Source organism: Siphateles boraxobius, unplaced genomic scaffold (assembly GCF_051911475.1).
Source record: "Siphateles boraxobius isolate OS27281-9 unplaced genomic scaffold, OSU_SipBor_1 18, whole genome shotgun sequence".
In the NCBI taxonomy this organism is placed as follows: domain Eukaryota; kingdom Metazoa; phylum Chordata; class Actinopteri; order Cypriniformes; family Leuciscidae; genus Siphateles; species Siphateles boraxobius.
Window position 1 is genome coordinate 720584 of NW_027508788.1, and position 19583 is coordinate 740166.

The window sequence follows — 19583 nt, forward strand, 5'->3', positions numbered from 1 at the left end:
CTACATCTATTGCCTAAGTTACATAAAAAAAAATGAAACTGTTATTTTAGTTTTAGAAGTTAATCCTTTAAACAAACAAATCGTCAAAATTGAATAAGGGAACATATTAAGTATAGGCCTAGCTATAGTCTTATTTACAAAAAAACAAGTAGCCTATTAATAGGCCTATAATTTGCCAATTTTATTCTGAGGTAGCGCTACATATTATCTTGTTAAATGGATGTGTAGACATTTTTACTGGAAAAAAAACCCAACTGAGATTGATTAATAGAGCTGTGTTATTAAAACATTTTAATAAAAAAGTTTTCTGCTCGTTAATCTTTTCCACAAAACAGGTTATAACAAACACTTGCCTATTACGCCCTCTTATTGGCAGCTAAAAGAACAGCAATAACACCAAGGGACACTTGTGTGCATGTCACAAAGATTTGAGATAATGGGTAACAATAATCTCCCATTAGTTAACTTTTGTTAATGCAAAGAGCAATACATTTTGTGTATTTATTCATCTTTGTTAACGTTTGTTAATAAAATTGGAACTGTTCATTGTTGGTTCATGTTAGCCCAGTTATATTAAATAATATTAACAGATACATCTTTTGATTTTAAAAATGTTTTTGTAAATGTTGAAAATTAACAAATGCTTTAGAAGTATTTTTCATTGTTAGTTCATGTAAACTAAGGTAGTTAGCTAATTTATGAAACTTTTGTAAGTGTAAGCTAACTATTGCAACTATTGCGCCTATATGGTCATCAGTGATAGAATTCAAGCCAAGTTTTGGTGTATTTATTGTTCTATTTTATTGATCTTTATTTTGTTGATTTATATTTTAATTCTTAAATGTAAATATATGCAATATTAAATGAGTATTCGTTCTAACATTGTAAACGATTATTTATTGTTTCCAAAATTCCATTATTTCAAGTCTTCCTCCTCTTCCAGCATGCATGTTCGGGCCATTGCGCAGGTCACGGCATATGGGACACAGTTGGCGGCAGGACGGCGATCCTCAAAATAACCGCATTTATCCTGACCCACCTGACGAGGGATACGGACACTCGCCCCGCGGTTAGCAACACCTGCTGAGAAATCAGTGATGCTGGCGGTCTCGTGATGACCTGTGAGGCGACGCTGATCTTCTCCACCGTGTGGGTCGTAGACTCGAATATGCTCTGCATGTCGCTTACTGAGTTTCTCGATGGCTTTCTCAATGTGCCTGATGAGAGGAGGACGATGGAGGTTAGATGACATGGCAATAACACTGTAACAACTCACACTCTCTGTTTTACAGATGTATTTAGTCTCTCTGACTTTTATGATTGTGTATGCGTGTATGCATAAGTGAGTACATACTCAATTCCTCCTTCTCTCATTTGCATTGTGCTCACACTGATGTGGCAACCGGCTCCGTTCCAGTCTCCTGTCATGGGGTTTTGGATCCAGGGTGGCCACCACTCCGAAATCTTCACACACCCTGTGTAGCAGGAAACGTGCCACCCACAGATGATCTCCCATCTCAATTCCTTACGGTAAAATTGCTGAACACTGGGCCAAAAATTGAGCGCTGGCATTGTAGCCACATCAGCCCACATTACCCCCCACCCCCCACAGCCATGTGCATTTAAATGTTAGGTAGTTAGGGGGGTTCGGGGGCATGGTCCCCCAAGAAAATTGATTTCTCTGACCTACATATGTGCAATTTAAGACTTTTGAAGGCCAAAAAAAATGATAATAAATAGCTTTAAAACCATGTCAGTGTGCATTAGATTATTTCTCAATACCTGCTCTCTCATCTTAATCTTTCTTTTTCTCTGTCTCCTTATCCTGCCGTATTTCTTCCCCTCCTAAAGCTGAACTTTGAACTGATAGTCTTTTCATTTTCGTCTGTGTCAGTGAAGAAAGTAGCTAAACATAGGCTCAACTGATGAGTTTTATGAATCATTTTCTTAGATGAGTTAATATACTCAAGGCTACTAGATCAGCATTGCCAATAGGAACCTTCTACAAGCTTTGGGATGTGAAAAGTAATTTTAAATACAAATTATAGGCTACGTTTAACGCAGTTAGTGGAATTGGCAGACGTCCCTTAGGCATCATAAGCTGTGGGAACGCGTCAAAGCATTCTCAGGTATAAATATGCAGCATTAATGCACGGTGATTTTGAACGAATATTTAATGTCGATATTGGTTACATAATGTTAAAACTAATCCTGCTATTGATCTCTTTGTAAGACTGCCGACCCTATTGAACAGTGGCAAGGGAAAACAATGTCCGGCGAAATATCGAACATTAAACTAACTTTACCGCGCTCAACCACCGTGAGTGCATTTCACGCATTTTTGCGGCATTTATAATCACTCGTGTTCAGCGGAGAGGAAGGGAGGTTGGTCGGCCAGTCGGTCCATCTCGGGACCAGCGAGATTCGTTGAGATTAATGAATCTATTTATTTAATAATTTATCTGAGGTGCCGGAACGCAGTTCCGGACCAGCCGGCCCACTTTAACCCCTGAGTACATAGATATACAGTACATAATAGAGATCTATAGATGTTGTGTTTTTGTAAATAAATAGTGTCTACTGTATCTCTAATACCTAATAACTTCATGGTAGTTACCTGAGAGGGCATGACCTCTGCGTTAGTGCCACTGATTTTGATGCCAGCATAAAGACAGGCTTTATAATGACAATCCACAATGTCTCTAAGTCTGAATTTTATACTGATTCCATTACTGCAAATGTAAAACAGCCTAAAAACTATGGAAAATTATTAATGATATGGGATCAACAGCAAAAGCAAAATCTAAGTCTGGTAAAGCGGGGTTTATTATTGAAGATGAGATGTGTTTTGATAAGCGGCGGATTGCTTGCCATTTTAACCATTACTTTACAACCGTTGCTGCCAGTTTGGTCAGTAAATTGCCTGGTGCTTCTGACAAATTTGGCATAAATTTTGTTAACTCCTTTTATAGAAGTAAAAATGTCTCTGCAGATGCATTAGTCTTGTCTCAGAGGATAAAGTAAGAGCGATCCTCTCCACCCTGTCCGTGAATAAGGCCTCTGGCTTGGACCTTATTCCCACAAGGTTCCTTAGGGATAGTGCTGGGGTTACATATAGTATTCTTACCCATATTATAAATTTGTCCATAAGTCAGGGTGTTTTTCCAAACGATAAGAATACCAGGGTGGTTCCTCTTTTAAAGAAAAATAGCAGAGCTGATGTAGGAAATTATAGGCCAGTATCAATTCGGTCATCTATATCAAAGATTTTTGAGCGTCTTGTGTATGAACAGGTGGAGGAGTATCTCATTAGGCTTGATCTATTATATGAGCTCCAGTCTGGCTTTAGAGCTGCATATTCTACCGACACCTGTCTCATTCACCTTTTCGACTTTATTTATGAAACTTTATTTATGTGCGTCAGAACTTTTATCAAGGGAAATATGTTGGTATGCTACTACTTGACCTGGAAAAAGCATTCGATACTGTGAACCACAAGATTTTGATTTCTAAATTACAGTGCATGGGTTTTAGTAATTCAGCACTCATATGGTTCACTTCTTACCTAACAGATAGGACTCAAGTCTGTGATGTTGAGGGCACCCTCTCTGATCCACAGAGTATAACATGTGGGGTGCCCCAAGGTTGATCCTGGGGGCCCCTATTATTTTTAGTATATATAAATGATATATCAGCTGCTGTACGGTGAAAGGTGCTATTATCTGCTGATGATTCTGCTTTACTTGTCCCAGGGTGTAATGTAAAAGACATTGAACATACTCTTGGCATAGAGCTTGAGTCTGTCAACCAGTGGCTAGTAGAAAATAAGCTCTCTATGCATCTGGGAAAGACCGAATCAATCCTGTTTGGTACAAAAAGGAAGTTAACAAGATTAAATACCTTAAAGGTGATGTGTATTGGTTCTGAAATTGTATCCAAACCAAGTGTCACATATTTGGGTGTACCATTGGATCAATCACTTATAGGTGAATCCATTGCAGCCAAGGTTTTAGCTAAATGTGCCAGTAAGTTGAAGTTTTTATATCGCAAGACAACGCTTTTTGATTTCTCTGTAAAGAAACTATTGGTACTAACTTTGGTTAACCCTCCTATAAGGGTTATCTGTGAAACTTAAAAACAAATTCCAAGTGCTGCAAAACAATGTTATACAGTACTTATTAAAAGCACCCCCCCGTACTCATATACAGGTCCTTCTCAAAAAATTTGTATATTGTGATAAAGTTCATTATTTTCCCTAATGTAATGATAAAAATTAAACCTTCATATATTTTGGATTCATTGCACACCAACTGAAATATTTCAGGTCTTAATTGTTTTAATACTGATGATTTTGGCATACAGCTCATGAAAACCCAAAACTCCTATCTCAAAAAATTAGCATATTTCATCCGACCAATAAAAGAAGTGGTTTTAATACAAAAAAAGTCAACCTTCAAATAATTACGTTCAGTTATGCACTCAATACCTGGTCGGGAATCCTTTTGCAGAAATGACTGCTTCAATGTGGCGTGGCATGGAGGCAATCAGCCTGTGGCACTACTGAGGTGTTATGGAGGCCCAGGATGCTTCGATAGCGGCCTTAAACTCATCCAGAGTGTTGGGTCTTGCGTCTCTCAACTTTCTCTTCACAATATCCCACAGATTCTCTATGGGGTTCAGGTCAAGAGAGTTGGCAGGCCAATTGAGCACAGTAATACCATGGTCAGTAAACCATTTACCAGTGGTTTTGGCACTGTGAGCAGGTGCCAGGTCGTGCTGAAAAATGAAATCTTCTCCATAAAGCTTTTCAGCAGATGGAAGCATGAAGTGCTCCAACATTTCCTGATAGCTAGCTGCATTGACCCTGCCCTTGATAAAACACAGTGGACCAACACCAGCAGGTGACATGGCACCCCAGACCATCACTGACTGTGGGTACTTGACACTGGACTTCAGGCATTTTGGCATTTCCTTCTCCACAGTCTTCCTCCAGACTCTGGCACCTTGATTTCCGAATGACATACAAAATTTGCTTTCATCCGAAAAAAGTACTTTGGACCACTGAGCAACAGTCCAGTGCTGCTTCTCTGTAGCCCAGGTCAGGCGCTTCTGCCGCTGTTTCTGGTTCAAAAGTGGCTTGACCTGGGGAATGCGGCACCTGTAGCCAATTTCCTGCACACGCCTGTGCACGGTGGCTCTGGATGTTTCTACTCCAGACTCAGTCCACTGCTTCCGCAGGTCCCCCAAGGTCTTGAATCGGTCCTTCTCCACAATCTTCCTCAGGGTCCGGTCACCTCTTCTCGTTGTGCAGCGTTTTTTGCCACACCTTTTCCTTCCCACAGACTTCCCACTGAGGTGCCTTGATACAGCACTCTGGGAACAGCCTATTTGTTCAGAAATTTCTTTCTGTGTCTTACCCTCTTGCTTGAGGGCATCAATGATGGCCTTCTGGACAGCAGTCAGGTCGGCAGTCTTACCCATGATTGCGGTTTTGAGTAATGAAACAGGCTGGGAGTTTTTAAAAGCCTCAGGATTATTTTTCAGGTGTTTAGAGTTAATTAGTTGATTCAGATGATTAGGTTAATAGCTCGTTTAGAGACCCTTTTCATGATATGCTAATTTTTTGAGATAGGAATTTTGGGTTTTCATGAGCTGTATGCCAAAATCATCGGTATTAAAACAATAAAAGACCTGAAATGTTTCAGTTGGTGTACAATGAATCTAAAATATATGAAAGTTTAATTTTTATCATTAGGCTATGGAAAATAATGAACTTCATCACAATATGCTAATTTTTTGAGAAGGACCTGTAGGTAGGGCGGAGTTCACAAGAGCTGGTCTACTACATGTACATCTAAGAGTAGAACAACTTAAGCTGAACCATATGTTTAACATTGTTCATGGTCATGCCCCGAAATATTTATGCTCTAACTTAACCATGGTGGTCCATACGCAGCATAGTCATAACACTAGGGCCAGCATCCGCTCTTGCATAGTCCCTAGAGCTACTAATGCTATAAAAAAAATCTTTATTTCATACTGGTATCATAGCATGGAATAGTTTGCCTACTGCTATAAAACTATCATCACGAGGGATTTTTAAAACACAGGTCAAGAAATCTTAATGGAACAAGATGAATATTTATTGATAAATTGGAGAGTTTTTGCAGCGTTTTTTATTTTTTATGTGATGTTCTTTTTATCCCTCTCATACTGTATGTCTTTTTATTCTGGTTTGTTTGCTTGTTTCTTGTCTTTCTTGTCTACTTCCGGTTGAAGGGCACGCTGGCGCATTTGGCTGCCGCTCCTCTCTCCCATTCTTATTTTTAGTAGTTTATTTGGCTATGAGCCAGTGAAGACTATCTGTGTTTTGTATTTTATTTTATTATTCTACCGTGATGTGGAATTATGCTCCTCTCTCCCATTCTTATTTTTAGTAGTTTATTTGGCTATGAGCCAGTGAAGACTATCTGTGTTTTGTATTTTATTTTATTATTCTACCGTGATGTGGAATTATGCTTCGCACGCTGGAATACTGCTTCTATCTCTGAGTGCTGCTTACTGGAATTTACTCTTCTGTTGCTTGGCCCAGGACGTACACTGCTTACACCGCTGTGAGGCTGCTGTTGGTGTGGACCCTCCCCAAATGGCTATCAGGTACACTGCTCGCCAGTTGCTGAACCTGAACGGACATTTAGATACGGCGAATGATATACGTGCTCTCTGCAGTCATGTTGGAATACTGCAACCTAAGCGTTACATACATCGCTCTTCAAGGCGTAGTTTTTTATGCTCAACATCTAAACCTGTCGCTTATCTGAGATTTCTGCGCGAACCCCATAGACTGCCGTTTAGACCTACAGGGGTCAATTTCAATAACTTATCAGCATTCAGGCGTGAGGAGGTTGCATCGAATTCATCTGCTCCCCCGCGTCTGCTGAAATCAGCACTGTTTAATGCGCGCTTTGTCAACAACAAAGCTGTCCTTTTATCTGACATTATTTTAGAAAAAAAGCTGGACCTTGTCTGTTTAACTGAAACTTGGCACAAAGAATCTGACGGTCTTCTTTTTAATGAACTGACTCCTGCTGGCTATGGATTATTTGATCGCCCGCGTTCTTCTGGTAGAGGTGGGGGTATCATTGTGTTACACAGTCAACAGTTCAACTTGTGTCCCGTGGCTGTTCCCAAATCTGAATCATTTGAATGTCTTGTTCTGAGTGTCTCTGCGCCCCTTTCTACTGCAGTGGCTACAGTCTACAGGCCTCCTAAGACAAATAAAGACTTTCTATCTGAATTATCAGATACGTTGTCTTTTCTCTTCCTCAGATTTGAAAGAATTCTTCTACTGGGGGATTTCAACATTCATATGGATATAAAAGACTCCGCAATAACAAAAGACTTTGTCCATATTGGAGTGCTTTGAATTCGACCAACTAGTGGACTGTCCTACGCATGACAAAGGCCACACTTTAGACCTTGTGATTTCTAATTGTTCATTTGTGTCTCAGTTGTCAACCTCTGACTTTGGTCTGTCTGATCACCGGGCTGTCTTTTTTAAATTTGGAATTACCTGTCATGAACACTAACACTTCTCGCATCATAAATTATCGCAATTGGAGATCTATTGAGCCCTTCTGATTTTATTGACTCTCTTTTAAACTGTGACTCTCTATCTGATGATCTGGATGACAACGTTTCTGTACTGAATTCTGTACTGTTGTCTGGCCTGGACACGCTGGCTCCCTTGAAATCACGATCTGTTTCTTTTGCACGCTCCACTCCTTGGTACAATGATGACCTGCATGCTATGAAGACTTTGTCGCAAAATGGAGCGTAGATGGCGCATATCAGGTTTAACTGTACATCACCAGGCCTGGAAAGACAGCTTACTCAAATACAAGGCCGAAATTGTGTCAGCTAGATCTGTTTATCTTTCTCAGATAATTGTCAGCAATCAGAAAAACCCTAAAAAACTGTTTCACTCAATCAACAAGCTGCTTAAAAATCACAGCCTCTCTAATGTTCCTACTTCAACTCACCTTTGTAATATTGTTTTGGAGTTTTTTACCACCAAAATAGACAATATACGTAACAACATTGTTGCCACTCATACCATTGCTGCCTCCTCCTCAAATACTTTTGCATTTTCTGGTGTCTCTCTCTCTAACTTTGCAATTCATGACTCCCAGTTTCTGTGTAATACGGTTTCAAAACTGAAAGCCTCAACTTCTAGAGTTGATCCGATACCATCTTGTCTTTTTAAATCATGTTTTGATTCCCTCTCTCCTGTTGTTTTGAGAATTATCAATAACTATGTGCACTGGAGTTGTGCCAGCAGCACTTAAAATTGCTGCTGTCACCCCTGTACCAAAAACTAACAACATGGACTTTGATAATCTGAATAATTTTCGTCCCATCTCTAATCTTCCATTCCTCGCCAAAATTTTACAACAAACAGTGGCTTCTCAACTACTTTCTCATCTTTCCTCTAATGATTTTTTTGAGCCACTTCAGTCTGGATTTCGGAAACGACACAGCACTGAGACAGCGCTGGTCAAAGTGACTAATGATTTGTTAATGGCTTCTGATTCTGGCCGTCTATCTATACTGATTCTTCTTGATCTTAGTGCCGCTTTTGACACTATAGATCACTCCATTTTAATCAACCGCTTAGAGACCATCTTTGGAGTTTCTGATTCTGCATTAGAGTGGTTTAAGTCCTACCTCTCTGGTCGTAAGCAGCTGGTGTGATGGGTGATTGCAAGTCTGAGGTCGGTGTGGTGCACTCTGGGGTTCCCCAGGGATCAGTTTTGGGCCCGTTACTGAGGTCGGTGTGGTGCACTCTGGGGTTCCCCAGCGATCAGTTTTGGGCCCGTTACTTTTTAGTATTTACATTTTTCCTTTTGGCCAACTTTTAAGAACACTTGGTCTTAACTTTCACTTTTATGCCGATGTGCTCAATATTTGTGCGAGCTCTTAACCCCCTACACTCCTACACGTGCTTTACGATCTTCTGAAGCTGGTCTTTTAACTGTCCAAACAACACGGCTAAAAACTATGGGTGATCGGGCTTTTTCTTCTTTGGCTCCTAAATTGTGGAATTCCCTGCCCTCTGAGATTAGGAATGCAGAATCCCTTAGTGTTTTTTAATCGTCTCTTAAAACTGTGGCTTTTATGTGATTCGTGTGATTACTGTGTTTGTTATTATATTGGCTTTCTATTTTTATTGCTTGTTTAGTTTTTACTGCCTAGACTGTTGTGTATCTTTCTAATTTCATTATTTTTATGTAAAGTGCTTTGAGATCCTACTTTTAAAGGCACTATATAAAATAAAGTTTATTATTATTATTATTGTTTCCTATGTGTAACACCAAGGACCCTGCTGGAAATAAGTATTTTACTTTAGCATGTTATCCTTTGGATTACTGTCTTTTTATCATCTTGATCCAGAAATAAATAAATAAATAAATAAAACTCTGCCAAAGGCTCCGTTAGCACCAACACTGCAGTACTACAGACCTGACAAAATTCAAATTTCAATTCTTCAAATAAATGCTAATGAGCTGCTGCTCCCGGCACAGAGGGTGGGGCTTCAAGAGCTTGTGTGTTAGCATCTTCGATTACACAGACACACTGAATTTCAAAAACTTTTAGCATTTTATGTTTAAACCAGAGGTGGACAAAGATGGAGAGACTCAAGATGATGTCACAACATGTAGAATGTAACATGAATGGTCAGTTGATGAATTTATGTAGCTGATGTGAAATTAACTTCTAGTCATTGATTATCATATTCTGTTATGATAATCTATAAATCACAATCCCGGGGGCGGGGTGTATGTAAATTTTAGGGTTAGTGATGTCAATAACCCGCGAAGAAGCTCAGCCGTTTGTTGTAGTCCTTAAAAAGCAGTTTCTGTTAAAGAAAAGATCTCCCTTTGCTTTGAACTTTGAGCGTCGTAACTTTGCAGATGTTATGCTCAAACAGCAACAATACACACTAACTAATGTGAAAAAGTGAAATCATAATCAACCACCCCATTAAGACATGCAATTTCATGGAGAGAAAACAAATGCGAACCCTTTTTTTTCTTTTGCAAAAACTGGCAATTAAATTCATTTTTAAAAGTAATAAAAAACATTTGCACACAACGATACAGTATGTGAAGATGCTTTTTGAATGGTGTGTTCAATAGCAACATTTTCATTGTTTGTCTGTTTTGTAAGCAGACTCTGTTTGTGTTAGAGATGCGCGGTTGGCTGTTATAGCCTGGATAAACCGTGGATCGGGCGGATGGCGTGACGAAAAAAAATATTTTAATTAAATTCGGGTGGGTGGCGGGCGGTTTCTAGTCTCGCGGCTGTCATCAGCAGCGCCTTGTATCAGCGGATAGCGGGCAGGAAAATTGGTCAAAAACGTTGGTGTCGATGGATGGCGGACGGATGATGATTTTTGTGATGCGGTCGCGGATGAAATAATAGCCCATCCGCGCATCTCTAGTTTGTGACTTATTTAATGATCAGATCACATTTTATGCAGTAAATTTATGCAGAAATCTGAAGTATCAGGTTATCTGCTGAGGTAGGAACCTTGTGCAGGTGATCGTTTGGAAGGGAGAACAATAGAGGCGTGGGTTCAACGGAGACACTGCTGTGGTCCTTGTGTAGAGCCTCCTATAAAGGTTACGGTGTACCTATAAACCACGTAACATGGTGTCAGAAGTAAAAACTTTATTTTAACGAACGTCTACAAGTAAGAGATAACATAGGACGACGGCAAGTTTTTTTTCTCTCTCCGCCTCACTGAAAGTTTGGGGCTAACGCTAATGTAGCGAGCTCACAGACGGCAACATGAATCAGTTTCAAGTTTCTCCACCAGAGAAGTTCACATTCAAAGCCGAAGATTGGACTAAGTGGATTAAACGCTTTGAGAGATTCCGCATCGCATCTGGATTGGAGACACAAGCGGATGAAAATCAAGTGAAAGCACTGATTTACACAATGGGGGAGGAGGCGGAGGATATACTGGTTTCCCCGCATCTCAGCCCAGAGGAAGCGAGTGAGTACGACACGGCCAAGAGGAAGTTGGATGCTCACTTTGTAACACGCAGAAATGTGATCTTGGAGAGGGCAAAGTTTAACCAGAGGCAGCAAGAAATGGGTTAGTCGGCTGACAGCTTTCACACAACGCTGCACTGCCTAACGGAGCACTGCGGATACGGTGCTCTGCATGACGAGATGGTGAGAGATAGACTTGTTGTGGGTCTGAGAGATAAACGCTTGTCAGAACAGCTACAACTCGATCCTGAACTGACTCTAGAGAAAGCAATTAACAAAGCGAGCAGGTAAAGAAGCAACAAGAAATGCTAAAAATTAACTTTAAAACCGATATCTCCAACACTCAGCTCGACAGCATGCACGTGCGGCAGCGCAATAGCGCACGTTCAAAGCAACACAAGCCGCAACACAAGCAAACAGATAAAACACAGCAGCAAAGACAGACACAATGCAGAAGATTCAAGATTCAAGATGGCATAGCCTACAACAGAGGCCTTCAATTCTGCTCCTGGAGGGCCACTGTCCTGCAGAGTTTAGTTCCAACCCTAATCAAACACACCTGAATCAGCTCAGCAAGCTCTTCAGGTTGGAACTAAACTCTGCAGGACAGTGGCCCTCCAGGAGCAGGATTGAAGGCCTACAACAATGTCCAGCTAGGGAGTTAGTGTGCAATAACTGCAGAAAAAAGGGACATTACGCCAGAGTGTGCAAAACCAAAAGAATGTGTGAAATGCAGGTAGCTACAGTGATTGAGGACACTGATGAGGAAGTTGCATTTCTGGGCTCACTGTCAGCGAACGTAAATGGCAGCCCATGGATGACAGACATACATGTGGAGAATCTCAATGCACGCTTTAAAATCGACACTGGCGCAGATGTCACCGCAATACCTGAAATGCTGTACAACCAGGGTCAGTTAAGCAGGCTGGAGAGGCCAATGAGGGTTCTGATGGGGCCAGGAGGGACTCGTCTCAATGTGAAGGGCAAGTTCAAAGCCACTCTCAGAAAGAACAGTAAAAGTACTAAAGAAGAAATATACATTATGGAGGGGCCGTGCACACCACTGCTAGCCGGGCTTGCTAAAGAGGCTCTGCAGTTGGTCGCCAGAATAAATAACATTAGCCTGGATTCCAAAGAGACAGTAAAAAGGGAGTTCCCAAAGCTTTTCTGTGGATTAGGTAAAATGGAGGGCGAGTACAACATAGTACTGAAACCAGGCGCTCAGCCTTTCTCTCTCTCAACCCCCAGGCACATCTCCCTCCCACTCCTGCCAAATGTCAGAGAGGAGCTGGACCGTATGGAGCAGCAGGGAGATCTCAAAGGTGGAGGGGCCCACTGAATGGGCAAGGTGAGAATATCCACCGATCTCACAGAACTGAACAAATCCGTTATGAGTGAGAAGCACCCCCTCCCCTCAGTTGAACACACCTTAGAACAGCTTGCTGGGGCCAAAGTGTTTTCAAAGCTAGACGCCAACGCATATTACACTTTCCAAGGAGTCATCTCTGCTAACCCCTTTCATAACTCCAGAAGCGCATGTCACGCATCCTGGAGGGCCTGGAGGGTGTTTTGTGTCAGATGGATGATGTGCTCACGTGGGGAGCCACACAGACGGAGCATGATGAGAGACTGTGGAGAGTACTGTCACAACTGCAGGAGTGACGCTTAACGACAAGTGTGAGTTTTCCAAGAACAGGATAAAGTTCCTGGGACAGGTCATTGAGGCATCAGGCGTCAGCGCTGATCCTGATAAAGTGAGCGCTGTAAAAGCCATGTCAGCACCCAGTAACGTCAGCGAGGTGAGACACTTCCTGGGGATGACAAACCACCTGGGGAAGTTCCTGCCTCACTTGGCTGAGAAAACACGACCACTCAGAGACCTGCTTAGAAAGTCCAGTATGTGGGCCTGGGGGCCGCAACAACAGCAGGCCTTCGATAGCATCAAAGAAGAACTGACGACACCCCCATGGCTTGCATTGTATGACCCTAATGCTGAAATGCTTGTCTCCTCTGATTTGTCCTCATATTGGATGGGCGCCGTTCTTCTCCAGCGTCAAACCGACAGAGTGTGAAAACCCTCAGCAGCACTGAGCAGCGATATGCCCAGATTGAGAAGGCGCTAGCATCAACATGGGCCTGCGAGAGGTTTGCAGAGTTCCTCATTGGGAAGAGTTTTAACATTGAAACCGACCACAAGCCCGTTTCCTCTACTAGACTCAAAGAGCTTAGATGAACTTCCTCCACGCATACAGCGTCTGCGCATGCGTCTAATGAGGTTTGTTTACATCATATTATGTGGCTGGCAAAGACATTGCAACTGCGGATGTGCTATCCCGAGCTCCTGTCAGAGACACTGCAGAAATTGATCAGTAATTGATTGTCGCCAACTTTTGTTATTAGCAGCCAATTAAGTGTTTACAGAAGCACATGTTCAAAGTGCTTCATAGCTGAACAGTATGGATAAAGTTGAGAAGCATAATTGTGTATAATGATGGAATGGATTATATTTTGCAGTATAAGTAGTAATCGGAAGAGCCTTCTGTTACAGTTTAGAGTTTCTCTTAATGTTTATTCTTGCATTTGCACAAGATTATTCTGTTTAGAAAGGGGGATGTAGTATCAGATTAACTAATGAGGTAGGAACCTTGTGCAGGTGGTTGTTTGGAAGGGAGAACAATAAAGCCGTGGGTTCAACGGAGACACTGCTGTGGTCCTTGTGTAGACCCTCCTATAAAGGTTACGTTGTACCTATAAACCATGTAACAAGATCCATGATAAAACCAAACATTCCATTTCCTAATTCCAACTAACTCTTCCATATAATTTTAGGTTCTACTGCTTTGTGATTCTTTATGACAGAATATTAAAGCTGAATTAAACAAACTGGACTGGAGCAAAAATACAGGGCTTGACATTAACGCACCAACCCACTAAATGCGGGTACATTTCAGCAGTGGCGTGAAACGCAGCCACTCCTACTAGCCCCTTTGGCGGGTTGAAAATATAACATATACATTTTGTCAACAATATCGATTTCTCAATATATATCGGTACTAAAATATCTGAAACACTTCCAATAATAATTTACTGCAGAATAAACACAAGATATGGCCACAGCGAGTTGACACACAAACCAGCCTCCAATCACTGGAGATGTAATATAAATCTATGGTGTCCCCTGAATGTGTCTGTGAAATTTCAGCTCAAAATACCCCCCAGATCATTAATTATAGCTTATAAAATTATAGCTATCATGAGCAAAAATGCGCCGTTTTTGTGTATGTCCCTTTAGATGCAAATGAGCTGCTGCTCCGCCCCCGTTTCAGAAGAGAGCCGATCCTTTAAACGAGCTTCAGCTACTCTAGCAATAACACATTTCATGTGGAGTTACATTGATTCTGATCTGACATTACACATTGACATTGATCTAATTGACTTGCATACCTTCATGTTCAACTTTATATTTTAGTTTACACAAGTTAACACAGTTTCCTGAGGTCTTTTTAAGACAGCTGTGAAAACGTTGAGTTATGCATATAACTACTGTTCCCAGAGGGAGGGAAAAGAGGTACAACACATTACTATGGGATATCGTGCTCTAGCGCCCTCTGCTGAAGACACCTTTATTCACACCTGAAAGGCCAATGATGCATGACGATGTGGGCTGGGCTACCTGCCCACAGTATATAAATGCAGTCATATGCGTTATTCCCTTTGTTCAGTCCAGCTCTTCACCTGGATCCCGACTGCGCGAGTGTGTATCACGACTAATAAAGTGCAGGAGTAACAAAACATTTTCTTTGTCTATTTCTTTGTTTTATAATATAACTTTGCTTTTCATTTATTACTTAAAAGCTCACTTGAAGTTTTTTGATTGCTACATTAAAAATGAATAGCCTAACTGATAAAGTTCACTCATTATTTAAAACAAGTGAACATTCATTAATAAAATAAGAACAAATGCACAAATTACAAGCAGAGATGAATACTAAATAAAGTTTACAAAGTCTAACAGTAGTATTCAGGTACAGAAATTAAGCCTAAATGTAAAATAACACTATTTGTTCACTGTATAAATTAAATATAGTTTCATCTTTGTTAAATCTGTATTTTGTTGTTTTATTAATATCAATAACACAGAAAACTGTGCATGTATATATATTAAGTGTGTGCTGTCGCTTTAAGACCGACTGCACAGACTGGAAAAAAATGACAAATCCATTTCTTTCTCAACTGTTCACTTATGACAACTAACGAGAGAATAGTTGTTGAGACGTCCATTTAGACAGGTATTTTGACAATTTTGTGTTTGTGTCCGTTCAAGGGCAAGGAAACGCGAAAGAGGAATCAATTCTGCATTCGAGCGCTGTCTGACACACACCTCTCTCTCTCTCGGTGCGCTTTGAGTGTGTGTGGCTGGGGGCTGTGCGCACAGATAATGCGCGAGTCCCGGTTTTCGTCTCTTCTTCTGCGATTAAAATTGTTTGAATGTGTAAATTGGCAAGACGATACACGTCCAAATGATAAACTTTCACTCTATGATGGTTATATTTAGCAATTAATCCGCGAATCACATGCGTGCCGAACTGCAGAACCGAAGTGCGATCCATTCCACCCTTAGCGCGTTCTCGTTGAATATCATTGGCAGAATCGTAGAAATGCAGGATTAAGATCGCATGGGGGGGTTGAATCGAGATTGCGATCTTTTAACGATTAATCGTGCAGCCCTATGTTGTACCTCGTTTCCCTCCCTCTGGGAACAACAGTAGTTATATGCATAACTCAACGTTTCCATTCAGTCGGTCAACTTGGTACAACATATTACTATGGGACCTATATTCACGCCCCGCCAAGTCGCTGAACTAAACGTAAGGGACCAGCACCGCCACATGACCCTTTTTCAAAAGAGTGTTGGCCCCTGGTTAGAGGATCCCTGCGGTGAGCATGGCCTGATTTACCATCGCCACAGTGAGATCTTGCCGGTACACTGGAGACACGTGCACAGTAATGCCTATAACTGGCATCGGCATGAAAATCTTAAACCAAACCCATGACATTTTCATGCCCTAGAGTGCTCACACACCCCTCCAGGCAGAACCAACTCTATCTATAGACAGCTTTCTACAATTCCATGTGAAAGACGTCGCTTACATAGCGCCTCTCACTAGCTGAGTTGGAAAACATGACAAAAGGCCGGTCAGACAAGCGTTTAGCCTGTATCTGCTCAATGTACATGCGTATAACTCGCACAGGGCACAAAGCAAGTCTCCTGTCTTCCTCTTGAGTCAGAGATTGCAGGCAGCTCGAACGAGAGCGCACTCCCGACATGACTTTAGGCATAGAAGTTGCGTTCGGACACAGCATCACCAAACACAAATCAGGTGCAAAAGTGCGAAACTATTTGAGTTTCGTCTCAAGGGTAAATATATCTGCGAGTCATCCGCATAAAAATGGTATGAAATACCATGTTTTTTAAAAATGTTTCCGAGAGGGAGAAGGTACTTGAAAGTACTACCAAAGTACTTGAAACCAAATACACTAGATAGTGCACATCCGCAGAAAATTTTCTTCTACCCACGCGGCCAAAGGAGTATACTTTGAAAAGCTCACGCTCTCAAAATGTAGTATACCCGGGTCCTTAATGTGCTCTTGACAAGCCGCAACGGCCGTCCAATAAAGTTCCAGCGTGGAATGTTTTTTTTTTGTTTTGTTTTTTCAGAGAAGAAATCAGTATCCCCTCAATGGGGCACTGTTATGGCGATACAGGTCTTCCCCTGCACCAAGCTTCAAATACGCGCTACTTTCACACAATGCACTTCAAAATGCAAGCACTCTGTTTTGTAGCTTCAATCAGATTCTCCCTCCCTCAACTGGTTGGCCCCTAGAGACCACAGTGCTGGCCTGCTGGCCGAGGGTGCAGAATCTGCCTCCTGCCTGGGACGGCAGGTCCCTGCATAGGGAAAGAAACCAAAGTGTCCTTAACAGCACCGTTATTGATGCTTGTGTACCATGTCTTTGCTGGCCAGCAAGAAATCACCAAAATCAGTGACAGACCCTTCTGCGTACACCAGAGTCCTGGGCAATGCTGTGACAGGGCATTCACCCCCAGTGGAGCACTTCTGTCAATAATCAAGAAAACAGCGGCCCGTGTTTTCTGCAAATGTAAAAATATCCACATCAGCCTTGCCAAAACCAATCCCAGATCTGCGCCACAATTCAAGTGTGCATGCACACGCCACTCCAGGGGAAACTCTGGTCTGCCCCGTATCAAGCGCATCCGTGCCACTTGCAGCAGGGACAGTGAGGGAGTACCCCCTTGGCTGCTTGTATACGACCACAGTTGTATTTTTCATTCCGAATAACAAGCTTGCCCTGTTGGGCCAAGCGTTTCAATATCAGGGGAACTACTCCAAAAAGTTTGTGACACTGGTCTCACCACTCTCTTACAGAGTTCCTTGTTTGTGTCGTGACGCATTTGTCATCACTACTACACATGACGTAACTCTGCCCAGGGAAATTCCTTCTGTCAACAAATTCAGGTTTCCCAGGTTGGTAGGTATTGGAGCCTGAACGCACAAAGGCGCTACGGACATATGCTTAAATGTCGCATAGCCTACAGCAAACTACCGAGTGGCCAGCACCGGCATTGCACATACAAAAAGGAGAATCCAGCTGTACGAAGCCATGAGCCCCAGCAGTCTTAATACTGTAAGGAGAAAACGAGCATGCCTCCCCAGCCAAACCTGAGCCAGACAGCGAAAATCATCTGCCCTCTGTTCGGTTCTGCATCTATCTCCAGACCGAGATTTAACAGACCGAGATATAATAGCCCCTTTTGAGATTATCTGGAATCCCAGAGCTTGTAAATGTTAAACAAGTGTACGTGTTTGTAACATTGCTTGTTCCATGCTGTCTTAAGCCAGGAGCAGTTCGTCCAAATAGGTGAACGATATTATACTCTGATGGCACAGCAGTACAACCACCGCTTCTGCACATCTTCCAGATATGTACGGTGCTATAGGGGCCTAAAACTTGTAGGCAATCCCCTCAACGGAGACCTCAGAAAATGTTCTGTGCTCCGGGTGGATTGTGGTAATATGCATCAGCAAATACACCAATGTAAGCCATACCTGAGGATGCAGATGGCATATCAGGTGATATACTGCAAGCATTTCTAAACTTGTAACACATTAAAGTGTGTTCATCTGCTGTAAATCTAAGACAGGATGCATTTTTTTTTATGGGGGAGGAATTAACAGCTGAAAAACCTCTTCCTCCATCTTCGCTTGTGGCAAAGCCGGAGTTGCCTTTTATTTTTACTTTTGCTGAGAACATTGATTTCCCCTCTCAGTACTGGGGAAGCCCTCTCGGACACCGAAGTTGCAGTTATTCCACCGAAACAGAGGCGGGCGCGAGAGAGACCGCAGCAGACAGCCCTACTGGAATCGTGCGAAGCCAAGGTGTTCGTGCACGCGCGCCACCTGGGCTGTCTGCCTCTATGAGCTCGAGGCAGACAGCTAGGATTCCCAGGCATCACACCTAGTCCTAGGGAACCCCACGTCTTATTGCAAACCTTGCTCTGCTGTATTGCATATCACTACATTTTCCTTCTCTGTCGGCACACGGCCAGACTACGAGATTAGCGATTCCAATGCATTATTATTGTTTTGACAAGCAAACACATGAGGCTTTGTATGCTGAACACATTTATTTTATTGACAACATAAATAAATGAACCCGCTATTTTGCAGGCTTATTTTTACCCATATAGATCTACAGGCGAGTTCTCATCCACTGTTTCTCTGTATCAGGCCAGGTCACTCGACCGACAAACTTTGTTGCCGCTCTCCAATACAGATCGATGCAAGGGCCATCACTTCACTTCCACCCTCCTCAGGGGAGCCGTGATCTGTCCTGCTTAAAATATATATATATATATATATATATATATACAGTCAGAGCTTTCCTCCCCCGCATCCAGTGAGACAGAATTCAGACTCAAGAGAGCCTAGTCATGAACACTACCCCGACACTCCTCTGCCTCTATACGATCTTCTGACTTTCCGTGGCCTCCAAAAACGGTGATTGCCGTATCTGGATTAGTCCCCGAAGACAGGAGCAGACCGTGTTTGGCCACTGTCCCGCCGAGCATGTGCTACACGCCGCTCGAGTGTGCAACGTTAGAGCTGCCGGTGGTGCACAGCACACAGGATTGGGGTTGGAGAGATTCCAAACACACCAGTGTGAGTTACATTATATCTTAATAAACACCCACATAACTTATGTTTATATATTTCTCATGAAAAAGTGTTAGTTGTGCTAAACTCGAGCTAAAAACTTCTCTTTTATGCCTTTTCCTTCAACAATAGTAACCATCGTGGGTTTTCTTGTGAATGTGGCATGTTTGAACATTTTTGTTTGAGAAAAACTTATGAGCCATTTGCCAGCAAAGCTGTACTTGTGCTAAAAGTTTTCTCTTTCTGCCTTAGTTTCGACAAGAATCACCACCGTGGGCTTTTATT

At 42.1% G+C, this 19583-nt stretch overlaps 1 pseudogene across 1 annotated transcript; it reads right to left on the reverse strand.

Moving 5' to 3' along the window:
* Positions 1-888: 888 nt before the first annotated feature.
* Positions 889-1521, reverse strand: LOC143740751 (glutamine synthetase-like; annotated as a pseudogene). The gene is made up of 2 exons (XR_013204891.1): positions 1355-1521; positions 889-1217 (listed from the first exon to the last, which is right to left on the reverse strand). The product of XR_013204891.1 is annotated as a glutamine synthetase-like (transcript).
* Between the last annotated feature and the right edge of the window lie 18062 nt (positions 1522-19583).